The sequence below is a fragment of the Eptatretus burgeri genome, chromosome 2, assembly GCF_056783735.1.
Source record: "Eptatretus burgeri isolate ZD-2024b chromosome 2, Ebu_testis_v1, whole genome shotgun sequence".
Lineage (NCBI taxonomy): Eukaryota > Metazoa > Chordata > Myxini > Myxiniformes > Myxinidae > Eptatretus > Eptatretus burgeri.
The window spans coordinates 44,791,617-44,801,268 of NC_140962.1; the positions used below are offsets into that span (position 1 = coordinate 44,791,617).

At 46.2% G+C, this 9,652-nt stretch overlaps 1 protein-coding gene across 2 annotated transcripts in view; it reads right to left on the minus strand.

Moving 5' to 3' along the window:
• The window catches only part of LOC147031944 (uncharacterized), a 50,453-nt gene extending 46,351 nt beyond the window's left edge, over positions 1 to 4,102 (minus strand). For both annotated transcript variants that reach the window (XM_085869187.1, XM_085869185.1), the window contains exon 1: positions 3,365 to 4,102. The gene's annotated coding sequence lies outside the window, so the exon portion shown is untranslated. The remainder of the gene's footprint in view (positions 1 to 3,364) is intronic.
• Positions 4,103 to 9,652: the final 5,550 nt, after the last annotated feature.

Consider the following 9,652-nt stretch of genomic DNA (forward strand, 5'->3'; position numbering starts at 1 on the left):
TCACTGCCAACAATTATAAAGTGGCAGTTCTCGTTGTTTCACGAATTACATAACACACCAGTACACAAATACCACACAAAACAAGTCCTGGCAAGGGTCTGCGATCTCAGGTTGCTCTTTTTCTTGTTTATATCATTTTTTTTGTCCCATCATTCAATGGTGAAGAATCACTGAAAAATATTATAGGATTCTGATCTTCACCAGAAGCATAATATAATAGGCGTAAGCTTGGAACTTCTAACACACTTTTCTCCAAACATATTCTGTTCATACTTCCGAAATCTTCACATTATGTGTTCCATGTATTTGCGCAGGTGATAGCGGATTCAAAAAAATTGAATATACATAGAATTTTCAGAGGGAATTGATGACGTCACAATCAGCAGCGTTCACTGGCAAACCGACGCCAGGATCCCAGCCGACATGCTTTACTTCACCAAGTCCATGAGTTCAGGACTTTTGTTCTACTCGGCATTTGCGACTTTTATTCTGCCATGTTATTCATCATTTCTATATTACCTCCATCAACAGATTAACATGTCAAATCGTTCGTGTTAGTCATCCGGCACTATGTGTCAAGGCCAACACTCGAAAGTGACCTATCTCAAACGCCACCATGGGCACCCACACACGCCACCAATATGAACTGAGCTGTTGAATGCAGCGCAAAACATCCAAAGAAACTTCCGTAACCGAGTATTATGATCTGTCCTTTCCCCCCGCACCCGTCGCTGAAGGCTATCTGCTAGTTAAATCAATTCGTCGTCACACACCAAATGTCTCCACCAAGTTTCGTCTGACTCCGTCCACAACTTTTGAAGATATCGTGTTATAAATCGCGTTTGGCCAATCTCTTAATGTTGAAGAATCACTTTTTTTAAAAAAATCGATTTGCCGGATTCGGTTCTTCACCAAAATCTAAATAATTCGTTCTTGTCACACACAAAGCCTACTGACCAAATTTCATCCGAATCCGTCCACAACTTTGTGAGATATCCTGAACACAAACAAACAGACAAAGCGGTGAAAACATAACCACCTTCCACCTTTGGTGGCATTGGTAACTCGGAGAGATATAGCTGGAAACAAGGAGATGAAGGAAGCGGAAAGGGGGAGCACAGGAAACAGAGCAATCTCCAGAGTTCGTTAGGTAAGAGGTTTTTGTAGACAAGTTATCGGTAGTGGTACAAGCAATAAACATTCAAAAAATTTTAAAAAAAATGTACTGATCGGGCTAATTAAAATATCAAAGGTCAACTTTGTGATGCTTTTGGCTCTGTATTAAACTATGAAGTAATTTTACAAATAAAAGCCTTCAAGGATCAATGTTGCAGATCTTTCATGTGCAGCACAAGGCTGCGAGGTGACATCATTGGCTGCAGGACGGTCCGGTGATTTATCGATATAATTTTTCATATTGATATACCGGAGTTGGAATTCTGAATATACCGGTATCCCGAAAAAAGTCGGGATGAAAAAAAAGCCCCCAAAAACCCGTATATTGTTACAGGGCCAGGTATCGGTGGCGAGCACAACCGCAAGAGGGAGCAGTGGATTCGGCTCCACAGAACACACCGGAATTGAGGTCGTGTCTTTTGGATAAGTCCGAAAGGCACGGGTCCCTTACGGAACCATGAATCACCAATAATTTGACCGCGTCGGGTCGGGTCAATTGCCAAACTTCAATATACCTAATTACCCACGCGGACAAAGCTACGGGGGAATTCACACTGTCGACGGACCTCGATAACCCGAGCGGAGATTACCAAGACCCGTCGGACAAAATGAACAATTTACCGGCCCGAACGACCTCGCTATTTCTCAATACACGCCATGCCAAGCCAATGAAAGAAACCCAGAAACGAGCTGAAATATTTAACAAAAGGGATATTTATTTATAATGCGGCAGGGGAGCACGCAAGAAGGCAGAGTTAACCAAATAATGAAGGAATAGCAATTTATGTACAAGCATTTATGCAATTTTACTTAATGGACTGGTGCCGCACGCACGCACGCACGCACGCACGCACGCACGCACGCACGCACGCACGCACGCACGCACACACACACACACACACACACACACACACACACACACACACACACACACACACACACACACACACACACACACACACACACACACACACACACACACAGTCTTTATTGGAGGCCTCCAGCTCGAGCAAAGGTGAGCTGGAGGTCAGAGCCTATTCTTCGACCTTTCCGCCTCGTGTAGTCTTTGACGATCCGGTGAGGCAGGACTCAAACCCGCCACACAATGCCGCTCCAAGCCCAGGCAGACGATCCTCGCGGGACAGGCTCGCAGGCCACAAGAGAAGACGCTCTGTTGGCAGGACCCCAGGAAGGCGACGACTGGCTTCAGAAGACCAGCAGACGTCCGAAGACCAAAGACCAGAAGACAATTCCTCCGAAGACCAGAAGACAACCACTCAACTCTCCCTCACGTTTGGCCCACGCGCGATTCTCTTATCTCACGCTTGCACTGCCTTATTGGGGAGAGAGGGAACGCTCTCTATCCAAATTTGGAGCCAACCCAGGACGAAACGCTTGTGCCCATATTTGGGGCGAAGCCAGAGCGCAACGCTTGTGCCCATATTTGGGGCGAAGCCAGCACACCAACATCCAGAGAAACCCCGCCTAGCACATTGGACTCTGCCCAGGTACGTGTTGACACGCACGCGTGCAATGGTGCCGGTGAATGACGGTGGAAGGAAGCGAGGGCAGGTGTTGTTGCTGTTGGAAATTTAAATCCTAACTATCAAAATAACTCACAACGCATGTACAATTAAATCGCCCATTAAACATAGGACGGGACCCGAACTAGAAACACATACTTACTGATATGGCTGATCTATAGGACCTGGCTGTTGTGTGCAGTAAACTTCCAACCTCGCAACAATATCACCAACAAATCTAAGAAATGTGTTTACAATGTTTAAATACCGTTACATGATTTTAAAATCTTTGATACACTCGGCATCTCGGCTAAACATGGAACGGAACAGTGGAACGTATGACGTCAAGACTACGAGGAGGTAAGTTCAGCAGGTTTCAACTTTTAAACCTCAGTATTCAAGCTCATCTGCTCCGGACAAGCAATCATGTTTTTATTAATTAAATTTTAATTTTTATTAATTGTCCTTTGACGAGTGAGGTTCGAATCCGGCTCCTGAACACCGAGGGATGTTTGTACTGTACGTGACCCTGAACACCGAGGGATGTTTGTACTGTACGTGATCCATCAATATCGATTTATTAAATAAAAATCACACGGACACGAGAAGTGAAGGAACAGATGTGGAGGGACGAAGAGAGACGATGATAATTAATAAAAACTTACCAACAGGGAAACCAACCGAGGAGGTTCAATTTACTTTGGACCCACAGGGTGTGTGGGTGCGGTCTACGGTCCACGGTCCACGGCACACAAAGAAGAGCTGGTCCAGGCAAAAAAGAGAGAACAGTTGCTGAGGATCAAATGGCGACGAAACGAAGAACGAGACGTTCACGGAGCAACACAAAGGAAGTTTTCTGCGAGACGTTGATTCGCCCTCTCATCTCCCCTCCCCCACACGGGTCTCGTGCGATCAATGACGACACACGCCCACTCAGCTCGACTGGCCAATAACAGCGCTTCGTCTTATCAACAACGAGGTCCAATGGCGATCCAAATTCCGCCTCCGTCAAGGCAGTCCGCCCAGAGTCCCGCTCCAGGTGATGACGTCCACACCGCGAGTGATGTCACGATATCGAACCCTCGGGGTGGGGGAAAGGGGTCGATAGTACAGAGCACACTGTGAGTGGTGACGACCTCCGAAAGATGACCCAGTCAGGGGTCTCCTCCCTGTACCTCACCAAGAACCAGTAATCCACGAGTAACAGGATACATGGAGCAAGAGGGTGTAAGACCAGGGTCCGAAGGAAATGACCCCATTGCAGCCTCCTCAGAAGAGGATTATGAGGAGGGGGGGGACGAGGAGTTGAAGCATGTGTTGATCAGCTGTGACGAGACGACAATGAAGACAAACACGGAAATGGAGATTTGGTGTTGCAGAGAATGTTTCATCGCCAGTTTGGCTTCTTGTTGTTTTATTTCTTCGGACGAGACATCATTGCTGCCATCCCACACATGCTCTTATTATTATTATTATCATTACTTGTACGTGCCCGTAAAAAAATAATAAAAAGCAAACTGCGACCAAGAAACAACAACCACACAGGCCGTTTCTTCGCTCCCGCGTATCCGGACGTGCGTGACCGGAAGTTCGCATATCGCAGCTACGATTATTCGCAATTTCGTTTTAATGGCCAATTATTCAATTATCGCCAACGTATTTTTCCTTTTCGCAATGTCATCACAAGGAAAAACACAAAGAGAAGAGAAGAGAAAAAAATTACTTCCTGGTTCGGAGCATACCAGCTCACTCTGATGTTACCCAAATTTATGCACCGTCTAATATGAAAACGATAAAACTTGGGGCATTGCATTGATTTATAAATGTGCATAAGAAATCGAGAAATTATTAGAATGCACACAGTCTGGTAGTAAAGTCGTAAAGTGGTCGTAAAGTAGTCATAAAGTCGATCAGTCGTAAGTCCCATAGGTCGTAAGTCGACGACATACTGTATTATATCTGGTTAAGTTACCAAATCGGAGATAATTTTTCAGATCAGATTTCAGATAAAATTTCAGATAATAATTCAGATCCATGGGCCACTCGACTTTTCGCGTTCCATTGGATTATTGACATTAATCCATTGAGTCGTGAGACTGTTTGACATCAGAACTGGTGTCTGCTGTCTGTCTGTCTGTCTGTCTGTCTGTCTGTCTGTCTGTCTGTCTGTCTGTCTGTCTGTCTGTCTGTCTGTCTGTCTGTCTGTCTGTCTGTCTGTCTGTCTGTCTGTCTGTCTGTCTGTCTGTCTGTCTGTCTCTCTCTCTCTCTCTCTCTCTCTCTCTCTCTCTCTCTCTCTCTCTCTCTCTCTGTCTCTCTCTCTCTCTCTCTCTCTCTCTCTCTCTCTCTCTCTCGTTAAAATGGAGGAAATGCCCACCCAACCTACATGTTTACAGGCTGTGGAAGAGATAATGTTAATCTTCTCCGATCTCCTTTTCACAAAAGCTGTACAATTGACCACCTCAGTAACGAAACCAATGAGCCCCATTCTGGAAATGTTTGAAACCACCATGCCACTTGTATGCTGGTTTGGCATTCCTGGTCCATGAACTGTCTGACAACCCAGGTCGAAAAACCAGTTAAAACCAGTACACATTTTCAACTGGTCCCTATTGGTTCTAATTGGTCTTTAACTGGTCTCTATTGGTTTCAACTGGTACCAGTTAAATTCAGTCAGAATTCCAATTTCCCAGTTGAAAAAACCAGTAGCTCATATTTGTACCAGTTAAAGTCTTACTGGTTCCAGTTGATACCAGTTGATACCAGTTGCAATGTACTGGTCTCCCAGTTGATACCAGTTACAATGTACTGGTCCCAGTTGATAGCAGTTAGTTAAATACATGTATTTCAACTGGTAATATATCACTCTATTCCAATTTCCATATTAAAACCAGTAAGAAACCAACTGGCTTTACTGGTACCAGTTGGCTACTGGTTTTCAACTGGTACCAGTTGACCAGTAAGCTACTGGTCTTTACTGGTTTTTTGACCTGGGAACCAACCAAACTCCACGCATGCTCTGTGCTCGTGGTTGTAAATATCAACTTCTTCCTCTTCACTCAGATGGCCTTGAGCTCGGTGTGCTTTGTGTGAGCTTCCAGTAAAGTTCGATCTATTCACAGAAACGGCGGAAACGGAAATCTATTCTGACAACTCGTGGGGATCCAGTGCTGCCAACCGATCACTGAGGACGTGGCAAACGATGAGATGGTTCTGTCTTTGTTAACTCATCGAACATCTCAGCCAGGTTTTCAGACGCCTGAGTGCGCTGAAGGAGCGCTCAATCGAGCAGGAGCTTGCTGGGGAGATCATCAGCAATCGAAGCAACCGTTCAACCTGCGGGAACAATTGGCGCACCTCCGGTACCATCTTTCGGAAGATGGCTTGGTAATCCTGAATGCAGGAACCAGTGTACTGCTTCTTAAAGAAGAGCAATTCTTCTTTCAGAATCTCTGACAATTCTGGATAAATGGTAACGGTGTCAGCGTCATACTCTCCAGAGAGTAACATCTTTGCGAGGCCGCCGTACCACTGCAAGTCTGTAGAGGTGAAGTACGGAGTCATGTTCGACGTAGCTGAATTGAGCACCGCGAAGTATTCTGCTCTATACGCATCTTCAGCCGTCGAAAACTCGTGGGATGGCGCCTCAGTATCCAGTCCACGAGGAGCTCTCCTCTTCCTCAGAGGAGCGAAAGGGTCAATGCCATGTTCTTCCATCTGTTTCTCCACGTGGACAAATGTGTCATGGAAGGCCTCATTGCTGCGAAGGTGCTGCATCTGCTCGTTCACACTCTCGCCCAACTGTAGCATACCCGCTACAGTCTGCGCTGGTGCTTGCAGGGCTCTGTTAAACCCTTCCATGCACTGTAAGAGTGGTAGCGATGCATGTATACTGAGCAAAACATTCCCAGTCGCAAGGTTTCCTCAAATGCCGCATGCGCGACAGCCAATGTTCGAGCCGAACTCCGCGGAGGCCTTCTCGAGTGCATACAAAATGGACCCGAAGTTCTGGATGACTGCGCGGACATCATTCGCGTGAGTGAGCCACCGCGTAGAGCAAATTGCTTTCAGTCCAGTCGGTGAGGCGGAGATGGGGTCATCAGAGTGCAATTTGAGGTACAGGTGTTTGAACTTTCCAGACTGCGAGTACAGTTTGCCAAGTTCCTGCACACAGTCGAGAGCACCTCAATGAAGTTCACACTTGCCATCGCCTTTGAAGTAATCAGGTGAGTGATGTGTGCGCCGCAATGGGCGTATTTCGCAAGTGGCTGAACCTTCTTCACTTCAGCTTGGCATCCGAGGTATGATCTTGACATATTGCTGGTTCCATCGTACGTTTGTCCACGGAGTTTTGTAATAGACAGCTATAGTCTCAGTCGCATGTCTTTTAACATCATAGCAATAGCAACTCCCGTGGTAGCGTTTATTTCATACAAACCAATGAGATCCTCCTTAATGTCGAGGTCCGATTCCACGTAATCGATGCATATCGCCTCTTGCTCTATGCCACGGATATCTTGCGTTCTATGTACTATCACCGCGAACTGGACCGACTGCTCATTGATGTCTTGGCATATTTCTCTCAATGCAGCGTGACTCATTATTGACAATATCTCCTTTTGAATTTCAATGCTTCTGTAATTTGTTGTTCGTTTCAACCAGTTGGCCAGGTTTGCGTCATCTTCAGACCGTAGGTTCAGTAACTTCTTTAAGTTTCCCTCCGAGGCATCTTCACCTCTCATCACACAATCTTCTTCTGCTAGGTATCTCAAATAAGTGATAATCTTGACAAGAGCTTTCCGGGCGAGGATTTGATAGTCTTTGATCTGAGTTTCTATCTGTGCACGCACGTCGGTCTGCTTGAGGGTGTTGATTTTCTCCACGGCGATAGCGTGTTGCTTGCTTTTCTGGTGAGCGCGGAATTTCTCGAAGGCCTTCTTCCAGTTGCAGAAACCACTCCGAATGAACGCGTCTTCGAAGCTACCTGAGCAAGTGCCGAACAGCTTCTTCCAACTTGCACTCACGCATGTATAGCCAAAACCTGACCGAGTCGCTCGTCAAAATGAAGCCAAGGGAAGTCTTTGAACCATTTCGCTTGAAATTTCAGTGTTCGGTTAGCCAGAGTCTGGGTTGGGATTGAATCCGGATCTGGTTGATGTGGCTTGAGGAGTTCAGGGCACTCATCATCATCACTCACGGAAACAGCTGCACCAACTGCTGAATCAGACGCCTCAATGGCGGGATCCGTCCAAACCTCATCAGTCGGGTCTTTCGCCTTCACCTCTTTTTAAGGATGGAAAAAGTCCAGGATCTTGGTATTTTGCTTCTCCATGTTAGGCATCTTATGACCTGTGCCCCGTTCCATAGCAACGCAGGTTGTGGCACATCGCTGAGCCGAACGCATATGCTCAGCGTAGGTACCGACTGGAAATTCTTAGTTTCGTTTTCAGCCATGTACACTCTCTGAGTGTGAGCAACAGAGCTGCCCTCAGTGGGTGTGAGCGGCCAAGCCAGCGCCATGTGAAGAAGAGACGGTGCATATAGGGGGTGACGGTAGTGTACATCATGTACACTACCGTCGCCCCAAATATGCACTGTACAGTACATGAGGTATATCTACAGCGTGGGGCTGCATGGTTTTATGACAAGAATAGCAACGAAGGCTTATCGCTGCGTACCAACAGCTATTGCTTGATTTTTTGCATTTTTCAAATAGGCATGTGACTCAAAATGTGGGGGGGACAGAATATACTCTGTCGCCCCTGGAAAAAACAGTGGGAGGGACATGTGCCCCCCCCCCACCCCCAGGCATACGTAGTTTTTAGCCTCATTTCTCAAGAGTGAAAAATCACTGGAAAAATACTTGTATCCACATTCGGATCTTCAACAAAATCGAATCAATTGGTAATTGTCACACACACAACATGTCCACCAAGCTTCACATGAATCCATCCATATCCTTTTGAGATGTTGTGCTGCACAGCATTTTCGGCCCTATCTGTCAATGGTGAAGATTCACTTTAAAATTCTCAGATCCAGATCTTCACCAAAAGTAAGCGTTGCTGTTGCTAAAAAAATTTTTGCCAATTTGCGCTGATGAATACAGGTAAGTAACTAATGTGTTTCTCAGGTTAGCTTTATATGCATAAGAGGAAAAAAAATCCAAAAACATTGAGGGATGAAATCTCAAAAAAAAATAATAATAATAAATAAAAAGGAAGGAATGACACCACAACACGACAGCACAATCCTCTTATGGATTACCATCGACATTTATTGACATTTTACTGTTAATGTGGGATTGTGATGGAACAACGTCAAAACATATCGTGATGCTTAACCAAAAGAGAAAATTGAATCCATGACTCCGGGCAGTGTGGGACCCCCTCGAGTAGATCCAGTTCAAGAGTGGGGTAAACAGGGCAGCAGTCACAGTTCAGGTCACACACATCAAGGGAAGCCCATGTTAGAATCTCTCTAAAAATGGTACTGCTGTTTGAAAGTGATGGGTTGTTTTGCTATCCCGTTTGAACGTGCTGTTTTAACGTACCCCATTTCCTTCAATCCTGGAAAATTGCTGGAAGACGGGCAATTCACCCTCCCCACCCCCCCCCCCCCCGCTTCCTCTAAAGTCACCCTCACAAATGCAAGTCAAATACCCCTCCCCCCCGAAATTCCCTTCATGTCTCACTACCAAGCACAAGTCCAAAACACCCGTTTCCCCTTCCCACTTCCTCCTCCTTGCTCCCCAATCCTCTTCGCTCTTACACCCTCCAAGACAGCATCGTATGGTGAAGCATCACTTCCCTCCACCCAGCTCTCCCCCACACCTTGTCACCCCTCTCTCTTCACTCAGCCACCCTTCTCCCTACTTACTGCCCCCCCACCTTGTCACCCCTCTCTCTTCACTCAGCCACCCCTCTCCCTACTTTCTGCCTCCCCACCACCTTGTCACC